This window comes from Theobroma cacao, chromosome 1 (assembly GCF_053813885.1).
Source record: "Theobroma cacao isolate CCN51 chromosome 1, ASM5381388v1, whole genome shotgun sequence".
Classification (NCBI taxonomy): Eukaryota; Viridiplantae; Streptophyta; class Magnoliopsida; order Malvales; family Malvaceae; genus Theobroma; species Theobroma cacao.
In genome coordinates this window covers 10,654,859-10,677,229 of record NC_142639.1, presented here as the reverse complement: position 1 = coordinate 10,677,229, position 22,371 = coordinate 10,654,859, and the positions used below count along the sequence as shown (strand labels likewise).

The following is a 22,371-nucleotide window of genomic DNA, read 5'->3' as shown; positions in this document are numbered from 1 at the left end:
TTCCAATATTTCAGATGAAGCTGAGCCCATTTTGATGATAAGGAGAAATAGATTTCGATAAAGAAGAAAAAAAAGTGTTGGTGAGGTGGATGGGCATGCAAAAGCGTTGGGACTTAAATAATGGGGTGAAGAAAGGATGATAGATAGGCTTTTGAAGTAGCAAAATTTAATTTTTTCTCCAATTTTAAATGGATATATAACTGGACACATATCACCATCATAATTGACAATTACATATACCTAAAATTGCCTAAAATAGTACAAAACACGTGTAGGGGCCATGAAAGTTCAGGTAAGGATTTACTTTATAAAAATTCGAAAAAAGAAGATTAGGGACTGATTTTTGTCTGGATCAAGAGTCAATCTGAACCATTGGAATGTGATATGAAGGGGGTTTTACGTACGAAATTTTCATGTTCATTTTGTAGTTGGACGGTTGTGATTGAACGACATGAAGAGATGCCTCACTTTATGGTTTTTGGCTTTTGGAAATGGATTAGATACTTTAGCTAGTGTGAGACGGCATCCTTTGTTGGTTCACGATTGATGATACAAGGAATGGACCACATCTATTACCTATAAAGGCAATAAAGTGAAGCTTCTGGTACCTCGCCTTTTGGCCTTGCCCATGTGAACCCACAAAAATTGAGATGCTGACACTTTTCTTTTCTATATATTTATCCTGATTTTTAACTCAAGGTTTGGATAAATGTTTAGGCTACAATCACTGTATTTTTTTTAATAAAAAAAAGAGTATGACACCCTCGAAAGGAATATAATAAGTATATATGTAAAAAGAGGTGAATTTTACAGTAACAATAAGATCGGCTTTACCCTAGTCGTTGCCGTATAAAAGAGGGTGAAGAAAATCTATTATTCTTATGCCCTATATTCAAAATTCAAGGGTATGGATGACTGATTCACTGATATATTAATTGATTTTTATATTACAATTATAAGTTTACAAGCACTTGATTTTAACATTTCTACATATACCCCAAGTCTATTGTGCTTGAAAATCAAAATTAAGAGGCAATCTCAGAGGTTGAAATTAAATTGAAATCAAATTAGCAAAACCAAAACTTGAACAAGGAGGTTAAAGGAGACATTCCATCAAAACTTTTAGCTAGAGCATGTATATAATATAAGAGTTTCTACATAAGATTTTCTTGACGAACTATATCTTAAATTGTTTGAGATAATTCAATATCTTAACCGAATTAAAATTTATATATTGAAAAGGAGATAATGAAATTTATGAAAGGAAAAAAAATAGATATAAATAACCTTGGCCCAATAGTTTAATAGTACCCGTACAAATATGCAAGTTCGGAATAAATTGATCTGCTGACTTAGGTGCAAATTAAATACAATCTAACAATTCGGCTAAGGCGGATGATATGGAAAGATAAATAAACCTAACTTTATAACTTTTTGCAACAAAAATAATGTGATTCATGTCATGTCAATTACAAACCCCAAAAAAAATTGGTGTGTGAGACATAATAATTTAATTAATACATAATTAGCTTAATCTAAGCAATGACGAATTCAGAAATTTATATGAAAAGAGATTAAATGATAATTATAAAAATAATAATATTACGTTTATCAAGTTTTATATATAATAATAAAAAAATTTAAAAATTGAGAGGCAACAGTTGTACTTACCCACCTTGACTTAGCCCCGAGATCTACCTTTAATATGCATGGCACAAAACTAAACATATAATGACTTATTTCTAATAATTAAATTCTTTAAAATGTGTTTTTTAATTTTATGGTGCACCGTTATATATATCCAGTTGTGGATTTAGGATTTTGTATGATAGGTGGCTAAAGAGCATTCATACAAGGTCATGGATCGAGTCAATGATTTAATTCGGTGTAAAAAATTAATTATTTTTTAAATAAATTAAATTACGACATAAAATTTTATTAACAATTTAAATATAAATTTTCAAATTTATCAATATAAATAGACATAAATTAAGAAGAAAAAATTAATCGTAAGCTGTGTTTGACGTGTTTTCATACTTTTAAATTCATTTCCAACTAAATCCGTATCAATAGTTTTAGCAATCACTTTGTACCTATTTAATTTGAAAATGTAAAATAAGATTATGAAAATTTTCTAAATATTTTAATGACATTCATGTTCAGTTTGTCATGTTGAATATGACATATTGCATATGTGCTCAAATTGAATCAATAGATTGCAAGAAAAATCAAAATAAAAAATTATACCTCTTAGGTAGTTAAGCAATGCATCTTTTACTCTATAGGACTATAATATATTATATTAAATAATACAAATATTGTAGTAAAGTTACAAAAAAAATATTGAAGAGTTTTTAGGAAAAATACATATTGCATAAGCACTCAAATCGAATCAACAGATTGTAAGAAAAATCAAAGTAAAAAATTATACTTTTTAGGCAATTATATTCTTTAGGCAATTAAGTCATGCATCTTTTACTTTATAAGGAACAAAGGAAAAGAAAAATAATTCCAAAATTTGGGCAAAGAAAGAAGGAACAAAATTTGGGCAAAAAAAGAAGGAAATAAAAGAAAAGAAAAATATTTCCAAGAAAAATAATTTGATTCCAAAATTTAGGAAAAAAATAATTCTAAAATTTGATCTAGGGATTGACAGACCTCCAAAATTTAACTTAGATGATTTACCATTATGCCAAACCAATTCATTTAAATTGAATAGGAGTGACAAACTTATATAATTGCAATTTCATATCTATAAAAATAAAAAAATTAAAAACTGACCACCCCTCTACCTCCGCCACTATATATATATATATAATATTAGTAATATCTTAACTTGTGTCATTAAAAGATTCATAACAGTGCTTTATATAGACCGGGCTGCATTATGCAGCACTTAAGGAGTAGTGTGGGATAGTACAAGCAATGGTACTTAGTTTCGTCATACAGAAGGCATTGATGCAACACCAGTTGACTTATAATAGTTATTTCATATAGGTAGAGAGTACACAAACTTTTCAGAGGCTTTTAGAGATAATTTTTCTGATCGAAATGTGATAATTTTTTATTTTTTTGGATTTGGAGAATTGGGATTTGAATCCAATTTTCTTGAGCAGAGAAATATATACCTGTTATTAAATTAAATGTTCGATTGTAAAAGTTTATTTGGTTTGTTTTTTTAGTTTAAAAGCTATTATAAAATTATTATAAAAAATAATAACTTTTGAAATTAAGTTAAAACTGTTTAATAAATTTATTTTTATAAGTTTTTTCTATAGATAAGCTATTTGAAAAAAAATTTATATAAATTCTAAATTAGTTAAAATTATCATAAAATATATGTAATAAATAATTTTTTATTAATCATGAATTCCTTTATTTGTGATAGAAAAAAGTTAACTTTATTTTTTTTATCTATTTAAAACAAAATTTTGAAAATATAATTAATTTGCAAAGAAAGGGAAAGGAGAGGGAGATCGCTTGAGAGAGAACGAATTTTTTTGAGATGGTAACGTTGGGATTATTTTTAAAGATGAGCATATTTTTGAAACAAAAAGAAAAATTTTCTTGCAAAAATGGCATGTTTTTAAAAGAAAAAAAAAATAGAAAACTACTCTTTGAAGTTTTTTCTGAAGCTTTTCTTTTATAAATTTTGTTCTTTAAAAAAATTTTATTTTTTAAGAGTTTTTCAGAATCTTATTTGTCCCGACTTCTACTTTTAAGAGATAGATAAACTGATAAAAAAACTGGATCAAACACGCATTAGGTGTGGTGATTTTTAATTATGCTTAAACATGAAAGTAAATTATATTACAAAAATTTTCTATATGTATTGATATTATAGAAAATATCAATTCTCCTTAATCATGGTTGAGGTACTGCTAGTTTTGCATTTAGTGATGATAAAAATTAACTTGATTCAGGTCCATTCAAATTAACTAAAATTAAGTTAATGATTTAATTGTAAAGTAAGGCAAAACTTAGGTAAAGGAAAAAAAAAAGGAAACATCTAAAGTTAGCTTGAGTAAGCTTAGAAAAAGAAAAGTCAAAGAAATTTTTTTAATTAAATTAGAAATCAAAGACTCACGAGCGTAAATTTTATTTTATATTTAAAATTTAACTTACAAATCAAACAAAATTTGATTTATTTTAAGTTCAGCTCATTATGAATTTAGATTACTAATTCGAATTATTTTAAATCTAAATTATTAATTTTTAAAATAAAATTAATTTAAATCCAAATTAATTTTGAACTTGATTATTCAGGTCCAATCATTTCGAATTTAAATTAATTTAGATTTTAAATCATTTTAAATTCGAATTATTAATTTTTCCTAATAAGTTGAGTTCCAATGAAATTTTCGATTTGGAACCAACTTTTTGACTCTAACTTGTAATTAAAATATATCGATAATCAATGCTATACAAAGAAGAAAATTAAACAATGGTTCTATCATATCATTACCAGAAGTTTCCTTCTACTGATGCAAATATTTCTTTTTGACCAAAAATTAACTTGAAGCAAATTAATTGAACTTGAAAAAAAAAAACAAGAAATTAACTTGCAAGTCAATTAAAAACATGAAGGAATGATCAGCTTAAACACATCCAATCAAACTAAAAATTTGAAATGATCTCTAACTCAAAGAAATTGAACTTGATTTTAAACAATTCAAAATTTTAAACAACTTGAAACTCAAATATAATCCAATATCATACGACTTGCACTTCTATTAATAAGTATATCTGTAATAGAAGACAAAGTAAAAAATTTTAGAGCAATTAAAAAACTTAATGGTGTACCAAAAGAAATAGAAATGAAGCTACTCAATCGGTAGCTTTAATTATATTGGATAATAAAGTTAATTACGTGACCTGTTTTATTTGGCCAGAATTAGGTGACTGTTAACGCCATCAATTGGGAAATGCTGGGACGGTTGGGACTCCGGCCTTTATGACCCTTTTTTCTTTCTTTAGCGTAAAGATCCAAAAGCCCAACTGCCTTATGACTCCTTTCATTATCAGCTTTTATTTAGGAAACAAGCCCATCAATATTATGATTTTTATTTTTTGGAAGAATTTTACGTCACATGTACAAATGTTATGATTATCAACCAAAGATTTAACATGTTATAGACATTTTCTATCATATAGCTGGTGAACCCGATAAATAAAAACGTAAGATATCATTCGGATTTTCTCATTAACATAACTTTCCTATTTTTCAATAAATAATAATAAATTATTAAAAGACACGATCTTTTCTTATTTCCTTATTGACGCAACTTATTAAAAAATAATAACACAGACTTCTTCCTTACAAAACAGTAGATAAGCAAACCAAAAAAGGTACAAAATTGTTAAGGACATAATATTGGTGCAAATGAAGTTTAGATGGAATTTAAGGAACTTATAAAATTGACTTCAAGATGAGTCTTTTAATAGACGTTATCTTTAAAACTTATTTCGCTCTAACCATTTGATATGTAAAAAGAGAATCATATGAATAGCCTTAGGGATATAATGAATATAATGTCTAACTTCGTCTTTGTACTCTACGAAAGTAGACCACTAGATACACTCAAAAGTTTGTAAAGTTGTTTGACTTTAAAGTTTACTTTCTATAGTAAGTAGATTTAAAGGAATTTGAATTCTTTTGATTGATGATGAAAACTCAAAGGTTTATATTTATTTTCAAAACATAATGCTTTTATTATTTTTGATTTTTCTGCTCTTGTCTTATTTGTCTTTTAATGTGTCAAAATAGTTGGCAGCAAGTTCTTTATATAGAGTTGCAAGTGTATCTTTTTAAGAACACAACCTTTTCATCAAGACACCTTTTTACCTTAAAGATATTTCTACATTTTGCAAGACACAATTCTTGAATAAATGTATTATTTTAATAATCATCTTATGAAAAGACAACCATTCATACCATAAAATATAACTTTTGAGTTACAATATAAAAAGATAACATTTCATATCTAAACTTTTTATCTGTGATGTTTTTTAATTGTCTCGTAAGTTTTGGATTTAAAGGTATTTTTCTAATATGTCATTTTACCAAGAAATATAATTATTCACATGAAAAATCCACTTACAATCCAATAGTCACACTATGTTACTCTTTGTGACATAACTTTTGAATTAAGATAGTTTTTTTATTACGTGACATAATCTCTTATTTTGAAAAAACACCAACACATAACACAAGAGGCGTGGGGAAAATAATATTTTGGGTTTTTAGACAATGCAATGCTGTCACGACTCGAAACTCCCATCGAGCCCGTGACAACCGTCGCGACGTCTTGATAGGCACTAATTACCCCGAATGCCGATCGAAACCCCGCAAGGCTTAGCATCAGCTTCCGCATCTCCCCAGTGAGCGACAGTTATTAAATCTCACATTTCAAAAAAATTATAAGTCATTTCCAAATCAAAACAATAAAATATTACTTTCTGGCTCACAGGGGCATTTTCATCATTTTTCTTCGAAAATACCGAAACTCGCCAAAAACATTGTGTAAAAGCTAAATATATTCATACATACTTTAAATCAAATAACTGAAGAATAAAATTACTTTTACAGTGACACGTGGGCCCCCAACTGACTAAGAAGATGTAGGGCTACGAACCCTTACTTTTTAAGATGCAACTCTGAGATCAATTCTCGTCTTAATCAACTATCAACAAATTGTCCTGAGCCTGAAAAATGGATAGGAAGAGGGGTGAGATTATGATTACATAATCTCAGTGAGTAAACAATTACCATCAAAAGCATCTAAAGCCGAGTAGATGGAGACAATATAAAAACGTTATATCTCAATAATGTTCATTACACAAAATTCGTTTTAATCTATACCAAACAATTTCTTTTCATCAAAATTTTTCGGCTTATGAATTTCTTAAACTTGGCCCCTGCCAGAATCATTCTCGCGGGTACCTTCGTCAAGGTATCCCACTGAGATCGTCAAGGCTGTTCAATGACCCAAACCCATAAACATGTTTTCACATCTGACACACAGCCGTTCCTTGGCGTTGGCTGAGTCTCACACTCACGTGGTGGCCCGAACGTGAGGTGCACTCAAATCATACCTCAAGAGATACTTCACCCAACATCTTCCCCCGGAGGTAAGTATATAATTGGGTTATCGTACCCCTCTCATAGACAGTCCACGGAAACTCCCACCACTGCAGTGACCGTTTAATATACCACCAGACCCATAAAAATTCCAGTAGCATAATATGGCGAATAAAATGTAATACAGTCTACCAAGACCAATCCAAAACTGTTCATATATTTCTTGCCAACCCCAAAAATTTAGCCATCATGCTACCATAGTGTCAGAAGCCCCAATTTCAATAACATATAAAATCATAAATTTCAACACAGTCTCCATATACTCAATTTTCCCAAAACAATATTTGATTTCAAAACCAGTATAAATTTCATTTTTATTAAAAAACATTTTAATTGAAAAACATAATATTTTATAATTCAAACTCACCATTCAATAAAAACATCAAACACGTATAATTACTCTAGATATTTAAGATGATATATTATTCACTCACAGTTCTAGGAGTCGATATACTCCTAACCTCAATCTTCAGGCACAATCTCTGTACTTTTACCAGTGTAATTTGCTCACCACCTATCCACAATGTACAATACATAATTCACCACATTAATGCTTGACCATTATAAAATCAATTCAGGCTCAGTGTATATGCATGATATGACATGCAACTTATCCGACTATAGCTTAAATGCGGTGTTGACCTAATTCGGCCTATTATCTCCAATTTAACTCCAAATCAATTCTTCTCACTTTCTACACTCCAATTATACTTAAATTACCTTAGTGACTGTGAATGAGATTCAATTTATCAGTCCCGATAATAAATTACGAAAATACCCCTAATGGGTAAAAATTCTTATTTTTGCTTTGAAAATTCTCATTATTTTTCTATGCTCATAATTCATCATTATTCATAATAATTCCTCAAATAAACATCAAGATCATCAGCTAATAGTCCCCTAGAAATTCGGCCAATAATGGTATACTGACTCCGTGATTTTTTCTACTTAATTTTCTCTCCATAATTCATTAATTCCTACACCAAAAACTATTATTTTTTAATCAAATCACCTAGAATAACATCCCATTCTTCCTCTTTATTCACTTAGAGAATTCGGCTATTGATGGGCACCAAACCTTTGGTGGTTTTCTTCACTTGTTTTCATGCTACACATCATTAATCACCTAAAAACACTAACATACCTAAAAATCAAACCAATCCAAGATCATTCTCTCTCTATACCCATTTTGACCAGCCATGAATTCATCATGAAAACATGTAATTTAACCATGAAAATTAAGGGAAAATGCATGGGTAAGGTAAATCACTAGCAAAATCAAAGAAATTTTACCTTTGCTTGATCAAATCCTTGAATTCCAACACTTTCTCTTTGATTTTTCCCACCTAGGGTTTGTTCTTCCTTGGTTTCTCTTCTCTTCTGGTTTGGCTGATCACTATGGGAGAAATGGGCTGATTTTTTACCTTTTTATAAAGAAATAATAAAATAATAAAAACATGACACATAACATTTCCTTATTGGTTCAAATTTTAAATATTTGACTTTTAATTCTTTAATTCTCCACCACACATTTCTCATGTTTATCTATTTTCATGATGAATAAAATTCCTTGGTCTAGACAAATGTCGAGGTGAAAATTTACCGATTTGCCCCCGGAGTGGTAAAATTACCATTTCACCCATATACTCCAAATTATACCAGAATTAAAAATTTTCACTTCTAAATCTCAAATCATACTCTAATACTCAAATCATACTCCAATAAGTCAAATGGGGCCAAAGAAAATCTTTTCTAAAAATTTTCATTTTGTCCCCAAGTGGCAAATAACCATTTTGCCCTTGAACAGTGAAAATTTCGATTTGACTCCAAATTGATCCTCGAACTCCGAATTACCATTTTGAGTCATCCATGAACTGTGAAACTCTTAATTTCACCTTAAAATTCCTATTTGAACTAGTTCAAGGCTTAATCGACTTAATGGTACTATTAGGGGTAATATCGTCTTTTAACGATTCCTCGAACTTTCTAAATATGCAAACATTCTATTGAGCATGTAAATGACGTCGTAATTATTTTATAGAACAGGGTTTGACAAATGCAGACCACTAATCTGCAAAAAAATAAAACATGTTTCAACAATAGGTTTTTCCTAATATTTTTGACAGAAATTCCACCAAAATTAATACTTCAAAAATTAAATTAAAACGTATCTTATTTTTAAATTTTAAATATCATTTTGGACAAAATTTTGTTGATAATAATATTTTAAAAATTGAATTTTAGAAAATAAAAATTAATGAAATGTTTAGCTTGTTAAATAAAGGAAAGATTTACACAAATTATGTAAATATTTATATGCTTTACTATTCAACAAGTTTTATCAAATTATTTATTATATGATTTTCAACTTAGTTTTTTAAACTATTTTTTATGAAAAGAATTTGACAATGGAATCAATCTATACCTAAATCTTATCTTAACTTTAATTTCATAGTGAATAAAAAGTAGTCATTTAATAATTCAATGATTTGGGGAGAAATTATAACCTTTTAATGGATGTCTAAATGCAAATGCAAGGCACTGGATTTGTTGTGTGATCAGTGATGTGGTGATCTGTTTTAGTAGGGCCGCTCGTACTTGCACATGTTTCATGCCTGTCTACTTTCCATATACATGTACTTGGTTTTCTAATTCAGCATTTAATACAAACCACTTCCTTCAAAGTAACTTACTTTTCAAGTTTATTATGAGTAACATTGGCTGTTGAGTGCTGAAAATACTAGTTTGAATTCAAAGATTATATATACGCCACTTAGGCCACTATGAATTGATATATATATATATATATATATATAAACCAGGAATGAGCATCGAATGATGAAGATGAAAATATATTGAAATAGATATTTGAGAAATACAAGAGAATCAAGGGAGAAGTTTTGGTTCTTGAAACCCTTTGTTCTAAGAACTCTAAGACTTTCTTTTTACTTGAGGACTTATATAGACGACATTGTCTTACATTTACATTTTAATTACATTTGAATTTGAATTTCATCTGCAGAGAATATGCTTTTTTACTGTGTGCTTTTCACTATGCACTTCTTGATGCTTTTTTAGAGGCTGCAGAGAATCTGCTTTTTACTATGTTCCTTTTTTCATTGTGCACTTTGTGATGCTTGTCACTGTTTGCTTTTTGGCCTTTTCTACTTTGGCAGGGAATCTGCTTTCGGTGGTGATTGTCACTGTTTGCTTTATGGTATTTTTTGTTTTCTTTTGGTGGCAGGAAATTTGCTTTTCCAGATGTTGTTGGCAATGAGCTTGCTTTTATTTTTTTCTTGTTGGAGGAATATAGTCTTCATCTTGGGAGAGATCTGTAGTGGCTCTAGATGAGGCAGATTCTGTGGGGCATTTTGAGAAATAAAAACCAGTTCAAAGGCAAAGGGATGATGAAAATCATCCCATTTACATGGAGTAGACAACTCCTTAAACATACCTCAACCCATTTACAGCACACAAGAAAATAGTTCAACAAACTCTCCCAACATGTCACCAACATACTCTTCAACGACAAATAATCCAAATCTGAACGCAAATAATGAACAAAATTCAGAAATATTTGTACTAGAAAAGGAATTTAAAATTGACAAGGAATGGTGCAGAAAACATTTTTATTCAAAGAAAAATAAACAAAAAAGAGAAAATTATTTCAAAAATTAAGATCAACAAAAAGATGAAATACTAGAAGAATATTACAATTTCATGAATAAGTACAAAATCTTAATAGAATTCTTTGAATGGTTTGACAATCATTATGATACTCAGTCAATAAATACCACAAAAACTGGTAATAATTGGCAAATTAACAAAGGAGAAATAGAATCACAACATCTCCCTTTAACAGAAGTCTGATATGTACATAAAAACATAGGAATTAGAGCACTCCATTAAGAATTAGAGCTCCTGAAACAAGAAAAAATGTTTCCTCAAAAGGCATAAAAATGATAGTCGAACAAAATAATTATACAAACTTAAATCTACACATTATATCACAACAATTAGACAAAATAGAAATCTTAGTTGAAAACCAACCTAAACGTTCTCAAAATTTATCAACAGAAGAATACAAACCAGAAACTTCAAAACCAGTATTCACACTATTTGAGGTTCCAAAGAAATATCACCAAGAATAACAAAATCAATTTTTAAAAGAAATACTAGATAGAATTGATGCTCTAGAAAGTCAAAACTCAGGACTAATAATCCCAAAAACTCCAACACAACAATCTCGCACAATTCGTACAATAGAAACACAAATTTATTCAGAAGAATTAGATAATCAACAAATTAATAAAATGATTTGGAAGGAACCACAAAAATCTTATTATCCCAAAATAACAGCCCCAGATTTAAATATTGAAGAAAAACTAACATTCCAAAATAAATATAATGCTAATACCATTTATGAATGGAACATAGATGGAATGTTTGAATATAATATTCTCAACACACTCAAACAAATGACAATGGTTTCGAATGTTTGCAAAACCTAAAACCAAACTGGTCAAATCACAGATCATGCTATAGCACACTTTTTAGTTGTTGGATTTACAGGACAACTAAAAGGATGGTGGGATAATTATCTTACAACAAACCAACAACAAGAAATATTAAAAGCTACCAAAAAAGATAATGAAGGAAATATTATTTTAGACAATCAAGGAAGAGAGATACAAGATGCTATTGTAACTCTCATCTTCTTAATATCTAAACACTTCGTAGGAGGTCCTTCTCACTTAAGAGATAAAAATTCAGAATTACTATCAAATTTAAAATGCACAAAATGAACTGACGTCAAATGGTATAAAGACATGTTTATGACAAGAGTAATGCAAAGATCAGACAATAATCAACCTTTTTGGAAAGAAAAATTCTTAGTTGGACTTCTTACATTATTAAGAGAAAAGGTTAGGAATCAGATAAGAGAAACCCATGAAGGAATAATACCTTATGAAAATCTTGCATACGGAGAACTCATAAGTTTTATCCAAAAGGAAGGACTAAAAATCTGTCAAGATTTAAAACTTCAAAAACAATTAAAGAAAGAAAGAAAACTATGTGCAAAAGAATTAGGATCGTTCTGTCAATAATTCAATATCAGAAATGAATTTTTTTCCTCAAATCCTTGTTGCTCTGCAAAAACAACAAAACAAAGAAAACATAAGAAAAACCTTCAAGAATATTATTAGAAGCTAAAATACAAAAAATATAGGAAACAAAGACAGAAACAAAACAAATCTAGTAACATAGACAAAACAGTAAAATACTTTATATGTGGAAAATTGGTCATATTTCGAAATATTACAAAATAAGAAAGAAAATTAACGAACTCCAACTAGGACAAGAAACTAAACAAAAAATCAATGAAATACTTTTAGAAACATTGACATCTAATACTGATGAAACGACTGATAGTGAATCTTCAAAAAATTACAAATAAATGACATACATACCACATCTCAATCTTCAACTGAAAGAAAAAATCTAATTCATGTATTGACAAAAAACCAAGAATTCATGATTGAAATTATTGATAAAATACAAGATCCAACCGTAAAGAAAGAATACCTTCAAAAATTAAAAGATTCAATAAAAGAAAAACCTAGCTCTGATACCAAAACTCACCAGGAATGAGCACTGGATGATGAAAATATTTTGATGAAAATATATTGAAATAGATATTTGAGAAATACAAGAGAATCAAGGGAGAAGTTTTAGTTCTTGGAACCCCTTGTTTTAAGAACTTTGAGACTTTCTTTTTACTTGAGGCATTATATAAAAGATCTTGTCTTACATTTACATTTTAATTACATTTGAATTTGAATTTCATCTGCAGAGAATCTATTTTTTTATTGTGTCTTTCACTGTGCACCTCGTGATGCTTTTTTAGAGGCTGCAGAAAATCTACTTTTTACTATGTTCCCTTTTTCACTGTGCACTTTGTGATGTTTGTCACTGTTTGCTTTATGACCTTTTTTGCTTTGGCAGGGAATCTGCTTTCGGTGATGATTATCACTGTTTGCTTTATGGTATTTTTTGCTTTCTTTTGGTGGCAAGAAATCTACTTTTCCAAATGTTGCAGGCAGAGAGTCTACTTTTATTTTCTTATTCTTGGAGGAATATAGTCCTCATCTTGGGAGAGATTTGCAATGGCTCTAGATGAGGTAGATTCTTCTTTTTCTTGTTATTCATTTGAGTTTAGAGAACTTAACATTTCTGCTATTATCCTCTTATACTCAGTCTTCATTTTTGCTTGGGCAAGCATGGCACTGGCTTGGGATTTTGCTTGCAGAAATCTTGCATTTTCTTGTGAAGTTTGAAGATTTTTGCACAATTTTTGATTCTTCTCAAACCATGTTAGAAGATATTGATTGTCATACTTTGTGTCATCAAATTTGTCTCACCATTTTGTTTTGAATGATTTGATTACCATCGGGGCTCCGAAATGGGGATCAGTGTCATAGGAATAATCCCACAACGTAATTCATGATATAATTAATTATGAGAAGAAATGAATAGAAACATGTAAATTTGCCTGATTTTCTTCAAGTTGAAAATTTTAAAGAAAGTTTTCATATAGTTGGTCTATTTTTGGAGGGAGAATTTCTCTCAATGGCCCAAACCAATGGAGTAAAGATAAAAGGAAATTGAAACTTTTAAATGTGTCAGAATGACTAAATTTTAAAATACGAAAGTTGGGGTTTGTGTAGTAAATAAAATGAAGTTGAGGATTTATATGTAAATTTTAATAATAGAAAGGAATAAAATAAATAATAAAAATAATAGAAAAAATATATAAAAATATATATATATATAATGAAAAAAAAATAGACCCACATGGGCAGCTACCCATGTGGTCAATTAGGAAGTCCACAAAATAATTTTTGTGGAGAATGGTGGTAGTGTTGGGATAAGCCCTGCAGCCAATTGGGATTGGTTGAGGCTTGATTCCAATCATGCAACAGTATCATTCATGTTAAATGATTAGAGGTTTTCCTTCATCAATAAGACATTAATTATAATGAGCTATAAGTCTAATTGGATGAAGCCCATGAGATTAATATGTCTTGTAAGGAAATTGTAATGAGTTGCAGTTATGAGATTCCTATACATCAAAGCATAATCTCAAAATGTTCTTGGTCAATGTATCATTGAGACTAGACATCAATGATGCTTAGAGACTAGTATATTCTATGTTCCTTACTTTAGAAGTAAGCAATCGATCTCATAGATTGAAGTATAGAGATACTTGGAACTAGAATATAGGTGCTTGCCTAGGAGAGCAAATTCACTGAACATAACCCGCCTTGAGAAGTGCATTTGGTAATACATTCTAGTGTCTATGCAACACTTCTCATGTGTCAGTTGTGTAAATACTTCTTAGACTTAAGACACTAGGTTGTCCTATGTGTGGAGTGCTATGCTTTGTATTCATCCCTACAGATGCCAAAACATGATGCTTTTGGGTATAATATGAAGCATGTGAAGGCAAATGAGTGGTCAAGATAGGAATCATCACCTCAAGTGTTTTAGAGGACATATCCTATCAGTTCTTGGTTAACATTAGCTTATTGAAGTCTTTGGCCAAGGCGATATGGAGATTTTGAAAAGGTTTCATGACTCTTTATAAAATTAATGCTATAATTGCAGGAACAAATATGGAGGTCAATAAGAATAGACACTGTACCAAACTCTTATCATCTCCGGGGTATATGATGAGGGAATGATTACACCGATAGACTGTGCACTAAAAGGTTGTCAAAGAACCCTTTAACTCTCCTAACAATTGGGTAGCCATGATGCATTGCTAGATGCCAATCTTGGTCTATGAAATTGATTATAAATTATTTGATTGAAATTTATATTAATCAATTAAGTCATTAATCAATTCCATTGTCAACATGTTGGGAACTTAATGGGTCGTACACAATGATTACATTTGAATTAAATTGGGAGAGTGATGATTTAAATTAGACTTAAATCACATGCTAGGTAATTAACTTTTATAAACTTAATTAAAAGAGTTTAATTAAGTTTTTGGCATAATTATAAATAATTATAATTATAAGGCCTTGATTGAAAAATATAAAAAAAATTAATTTTGATTTTAATTTTCAAGGAGTTAATTAAAAGAGTTTAATTAAGTAATGATCCCAATATTATAATGTGTTGTAATATTGAGGGCTCAATTGTAAAGTTGAAGTTATTTTAACTTAACTATATAAGTCACATTTTAGCTATTTTCCATATGAGAGTTTTTCACAATTGAAGAAAACGTAGTTTTTGTCAAAAAAAAAACATTTTCTTTCATTGCCACCACTCTCTTTGTGTGAAAGAGAGGTTCGGTTAAGATTGTGAAAAAGAAGAAAAAGACAGTTGTTGTCCTCTTTGTTGGCACAAAGTATAGTGAAAAACTTCCTCTTTTGTTGAAGATTCAAGTGCAATCATGTGTACTACCGTTGGAGGCCAAGCACTTGATTGGCTAGGATTTTTGCTACTTGTGATGTTCGTGGGATTGCTTCGGAAAGTGCCATTGTGATTACGAAATTACTTGGCAAGGTAACTTTCTAAACAATAATTTATTTTTTGCTTTTATGTGTTAAATATCACCAAGGTGATCTATGGGTGGACGCATGTCTTTGTTGTTTAGTTATAAAGTTTTAATTTTCTTTCTGCAGTGTATTTTGAGCATGTTATCCATAGCCAAACCCATCAGGTAGGGGCCGGCTTAAAAAAGCAAAGAAGAAAGAAGCAGAAGAAATGATGGGGTAGGGCCGGCCAAAAGAAATAAAAGAGGAAAGGAGAAGAAAGAAAGAGAAAAAGAAAGAGAGAAAGGAAGGGTAGCGTGCTGGAAGAGGAGAAAGAGGGAGAAGGAGGAAGAAAAAGGAAGAGAGAGGGAGAACAATGACATGTCGGAGGAGAAGAAAAAGAAAGAAAAAAAAAAGAAAGAAGAGAAGAAGGAAGAGAGAGGGAGAGTAGCGACATGTAAGAGGAGAAAGAAAAGAGAGAAAAAAAAAGAAAAAGGAAGAGAGAGGGAGAGCAGCGGTGCCGAAGGACAAGGAAGAAGGAGAAAAAAAAGAAGAAGAAAAAGAAAGAGGGAAGGAAGAAAGAAAAAGAAAGAAAAGTAGAAGAGAAACGTCGGCTGGAAAGAAGGTCGATTGTAAGGAGAAAAAGGAGAGGAAGAGATAGAGAAAGAAAAAAATGATAGCATAAAAAAAATAATACATATATATTAAGTGGGTTTCAATATTCAAGAGAAATAAGTAAAGGTGGTGTACTATACTGGCAGGTCGAAAGAAATAACGAGCGATCGACAAAAAGGAATAGCTAGATACGTCTTCGAACTAATAGCGATGTAATATCCCGCTATTATGAGGTGAGTAGGGGGTGTCGATTTTAAAATTTTCATATTTGTATGTGTGTACATATATTTTACTTTAAATACAAAATTATGGATAACACGAGGTGTTAAAAATTTGAGGAGATTGTGGATGCAAGTTAATTTTAGAAATTGTTTTGGATATATGTATAGGTAAAATTATATACGTAATGTGTTTTGAAAATCGAGAAACAAGCTTTTCACACTGTTTTACATCAAAATCTATGCCTTATATGCCTTATATTTGTGCAGTGTGCATTCATGATTATATTGATTATTCACCATGTAAATTATTGTTTTGAAATTCATGCATAAATTGTATTTTGAGAAAATGATAGATTTTATAATACCCAATGTTGGATGCTTTGGAAATAATTTTGACACGAATTTTCAAGGATGTAATGTAATTTCTAAAACGTTTTTGACAAACCGAGAGTGTCAAAAGTAGGCCAAATGTCACATCAGTTAAGTATGACCCTCATGCACGAGTGAGCTCTAACTAGAGAACCTTTGGGTCGTCGAAGGGCGGTTAGGCGTGGCAGGGGCCACGGCTTGTGATATATGTATGCGTGGCTAGGCCACTAGATGATTACGCGATTACGACCGCTTGATTCTCTGATATCGGTCAACATCATTGAGACTACCATGGCATGTGGGATCCGGTGGAGCGAGGCTCCCGGATGTTATTACGTGGTAGCAAAACCACGAATTTTATTTGATTTCCTACTCAAGACTAAAATCTTTTTAGGTTTTCAAACTCGTAATTCTTTGCGTGGTGAAAATGGAACTAGACGATTTTTCGCAGCTCCTTTATTTCTACTGTGAAATGAATTTTAAATCCTCGTGTATAGGGGGAGTTATGATTTGTGCATAATTTTAAATAATATTTGATTTTGCGGGAGCTTGCTCAATTGTATTGATTTGACGGGAATAATACGTGCAATGATTTCAATGGCAGAGATTTTTCACGTACATTAGATTTAAAATGATATTTGAAATGATTTGAATTGAAAATGCTTATTAACTTACTTCGTTGTTGAAAATTTAACTTACCTTGATTTGATATACATCTTGATTGATTACAACTTACAAGAAATTCTTGATATTATTTTCTTTATATATGTAAGGCACAAATCTCCGTTTGAATTAAAATATTTTTATCTACTCTTGCAATTTTTAATATTCAAAATCTCCACCTTATTGCTTGTTTTCCATCTACGCCCTACTCATAAAGCCGATGATCACTGAGTCTATGAGACTCACACCCCTCTTATTTCTCCTTTTGCAGACAAGGATCAGCCTAGTGTGTAATCATCAACTCGTTCGGTCCACTACGGATAGGTAAAGGCATCTTCTAGCATTTTATCTTGAGTCGCTCTGCTGCCTAAAGTTGTGTCATAAAGAAATTGCTAGATGTTGAAAAGTGTTGTTAACTCATGGACATGTATTGTTAAGACCTTGTGATTGCTATTTAATTGTTATTATTTCGAATGGAGTAAACAGTAGTACAATTATTATTATTCGCTTACGTACGTGAATGTATATTTAACGAATTTAAAGAGAATCTCAAATGAGGCTTGTTTGGGATTTGGCGGGATTCCCCAGAGGTCTCAAACGCCTATAGCGATCTAGGAAAGGTCATTACAACGTTGGTATCAGAGTCCTAAGTTTAGCTGAGTCTTAAGATTTCTTGTGTCTGTTAGTGGAGTTGTTAGAGTTACTGTAGAGTCCTGCTTTTGGTTTGTGGATGCGCAATATGAATCAAGAGAATGAGGCTACATAAACTCTTCTTTATCCATAAGCCTACTTTTGTCTTAGTACTAAAAAGGTTAAGAATTAATGCATGTTTGTGTACAGGTTTGAGGTGCCTCTATGACACAACATGAGCAGTAGCGAAAAGAAATAGGAAAGGTTTCCTAATGCTGATGAGGGATCGATGGACTCCACTGCTCGGTGTCATTATGCACCAAAGGTTGAAAGTGTAGCTAGTAAGTCACTCCAACTTCTTGGTGAACGGATTTCACTGGGAGTGGAAATAATGTTTCGTAGTGGGAAAAGTCTCGAAAGTAGTAAAAGCCTCGAAAGTCAGAATAGCTTTGATATTCGAAAAGGCGTGAAGAAATTACTTAAGGAATGGGATAAGAAAAAGACGGAAGAAGCGATTGCAAAGGGAGATATTCGTCCAAGAAAGGTAGCTGCTGTCTGACACTTTCCTTTTGGTTGCAGAATAGGTGCTGCACTTGTTAGTAGGGAGGAATTCGAGAGGTAACAGCAAGCTTGGATGAATAAGGTCAAAGACGGTGAGGAAGATCCTGAAAAAGGACGAGAAGGACGATTAGTCGACAAGCACGAGTGCTAGCAGTGATTCTTTTGAAATCATATAGCCTCAAGGAAATGAGTGAGATTGTGACGCTGTGGTGATGTAGATGAACTAAAGTATGGTTTTAAATATTGTGTTTGGAGACTTTAAAATATGGTTAAATTTAAGTGATTTGGAATGGTTAGGTGGTAATTAAATTAACGATGTGCTTGAGTGTTTGGAACCTGTTATGAATGGTTGCATGAGATTATTATTGGTAAAAGTTTGTGAGTTTCTTAACCATTTCTTTGAGAGTATGAAAGTTAGTGGGATGGAGGCACATAATGCCACGATACTAGGTGAAGATAATTGACATGATATATATCATTAGAGGTGATGGTGAGAATAGGGGAATAATAAATTCTCAACTTTTGAAATAATAATGTAAACATAAGGAGAATTGTTAAGATGGACAAATCTCATGATAATTTTAAGTTGAAATGGTTGAATTACATGAGTTGCAAGACGAGAAAGGCAATTAGTTCTAAATATTAAAGGAATCATGGAACACTAGAAATGATGAATAATTATGGGTGGCAGTATATAATTGAAAAATTTATCATGCCATATGGAAAGGTTGTTTTAAGTGAGACTTGCTTGACTAATCACAATGCTAAGAGATAGGATGAGCTTAAAGGTGTTAACTGAACCTAGTGTATGTGATAAGTAAAGGACTACAAATGGATAAGGAAATTGTGGTAAAGGCTTAAAGAGAAGCCATATGGTTGAGAAAGATTGACGTAATAATCTTAAAGGCAGGAGAACTTCCTTGTGGAAGAAATTTTTGATAGCTGCACTGCCATAGTACCAACTGTCTGGCGCCATGACGCTAGGAATATCTCATGTATTGGATGCATGAACGAGGTGCGAAAAATATGCAAGATAAATGTACAAGTTGAATTCAGGTCATTGACCTCGATATTGAACGTTATTATATGGAGATTTAAACGATTAGAAGAACGATACATGAATTGATAGGTTTCTTCATTGACTTAGATATCGTGGGATGGAAGTAAAAATGGGAAATTGGAAAGTTACTGAGGTAAATTGTAACGTGAAGAATTAAGAGGAATATTGAGTGGACTAAAGATGTATACTAAGATATAAAGAGACGTTAATACTAAGTGAGGAAATTGTGAAGGAATTTGAGGTTGGCATAACAACAGAACGAACTTACTGTATCGTTAAGAAGTTCTGCAATCTTATTACGATATGATTAAAGGCAAAAAGACTAGTGATAAGACAATGTTAATTATGTGGCATATTAGAAACTACGAAAATAAATTGATGGGTGAGTGGAAGTGAATACTATTACATTTCTTGGAGGATGAGTACATGCTTATAGACCAAATTGTTTAAAGGACTAACGAACAAATAAGTGCCCAAGTAATTAGAAGTGGATAAAATTTTTGAAAGGAATATACCAAACTATATGTGCCAAGGACGATGACTAATATTACTTTGGTGAATTTTGTATGCACATTGATATGACGTGGTAGTTTGAAACTTGCTACCAAGCCTAATGATTAAACCACGGGTTATGTAGTCATAGGCTGAGAGATATAAGCTCAAGGTGGGTATTCATAAGGTAATACTCAAAAAGAATCCACTACGAATCTTATAAAAGAAGTTTTAAATTGTGGAGTTACAAAAAAGAAGAAGTAAGTTGGAAGTGAATACTTGTAATGACATTGAGAAGTACTCAGGCATACTCTTGTTTCACGTTTTGCAATTACGAGTATTAATCGAATGATGGTTAACATTACTTTGGTATATTTCTCATGTCCGATAAGGAAATGTGGTATATGGAATTGCCTAGGGAACTTAATGGTTAAAGCATAGGTTACGTGGTCATTGATGCGAGTTGAACTTGGATGTTGACAATGATATTGAGGAATATTTAAGTAAACCCTATCTCAAGTTTTATAATTACTAGCGTTGGTTATGTAGATGCAAAAAGGGAAAATAATGGTATATTGGTGTAAAGGAATAGTACAAGATGATCGAAGGTGATCCCGATAATGAAGCTGGTTAATGAAAATTCCCTAATGTGGAAATTAGTATTCAAAAATGCAAGAAGTGTACACGACCTCGATGAATCTAAATTTTAAGTGACAAAGTAATATTGAAATGAATAAGGACCTATATGTTGGAAGTAAAATGGGTAATTAAGAAAGGAAGGTGACTTTTAGGAATTGTGATATTACAGAAGATGCAGTGATCAAGTAAAGATGAAGTTGGACGGATCTATAAGACGTAAAGCATATACGGATACCGAATTATCATTAGATGGAAATGATATTTATCGATTGAGATATGGATAATGACATGGTGATGTAAGGATACATGGTATAATGAAATTTATATATATGATTGGAAATGGTAAGGAAGGATTTAAACATGTAAATTATGTGAAATTATGCATAGGCATAATGTGGGTTCATATGGATTACATGAGAAATGACGTATGGTAAGATGTAAGATGGATGAAACCTTAACTATCCAAGAAGTAATTTGGAAATTGATTATGATCTAATGTTCGTGGACTAAATATGATCTTTGGAAGTGAATTAGAAGGATAAACTAAAAATGTCAGAATTGAAAAAAAAAGAAGGAAATCCAATCCAAATATAGTTGACAAGGACACCTCTATATGGTGATGAATATTGACATTTAAATGAATATATGTATGTATATGTGGAATTGCATGTGTAACCGATGGAAGTGAAGAATTATTTTTAGTAATATGAGTTTTGAACACAATATATCTGACGAGTTGTGTAAATGGTATAACGACAAAAGATATCATAAGAAAAATTGACCAATATGGGTATAAAGAGAATTTCGGAATAATAGTCAAGATGGAATTATATGATCAAGATGCAAGAATAAATGAAGTGCTATTTCATAATTACGCTAAATTCTTTATGCGGCAATAGAGCTATAGATGGAGAATAAATGGCGATAATATTATAATGAAAGAATTCGGCGGGATTGAGTAAGAAAGATGAAACCTAATTTTGTCCAAGATGGTCAAAAAGTTCTAAGTCCTAATAATGATAATATAGTTTAAAACATGAAGGGCTAGAATTGCTGAAAAGAATTTAATGGCGAATGAAAGAATTACAATTGAAAATAAAGATTGACAAGTGAATTGCCTTTCTACACAATTTGAACTGTATTAAATTAAGAATGAGGTAAAAGTGTGAATTTGTGAACGTGTAATTAATGGAAAGATGGAGAAGATTGAAGTTGCATAAGTGCAAGATAAATAAGAAGTATATGGGGATAATTGAAGACGTTAATTTTCCCCGACGTTGAGGATACATACAGGAATGAACATGGCATGTTTATGATGCTGTAAGCCACCAAATATGGTGTAGGGATAGAATGAATGAATGAATGTCGAGAAGTTCGACAAGGAACGAAGTAATGAGATGGTGATTAGTTATATATAAATATAATATGTGATCA

General features: G+C 31.1%; 1 long non-coding RNA gene across 2 annotated transcripts; it reads right to left on the bottom strand.

Annotated features, from left to right (window-relative positions):
- Positions 1 to 9,972: 9,972 nt before the first annotated feature.
- On the bottom strand, positions 9,973 to 12,896 carry LOC108662051 (uncharacterized). 2 transcript variants are annotated; one of them, XR_016024145.1, is made up of 3 exons: positions 12,785 to 12,896; positions 12,107 to 12,292; positions 9,973 to 10,684 (listed from the first exon to the last, which is right to left on the bottom strand). It is a non-coding gene; the product is annotated as an uncharacterized LOC108662051 (long non-coding RNA). The 2 variants fall into 2 exon arrangements; XR_001927824.2 differs by lacking the exon at positions 9,973 to 10,684 and adding an exon at positions 10,906 to 11,062.
- Positions 12,897 to 22,371: the final 9,475 nt, after the last annotated feature.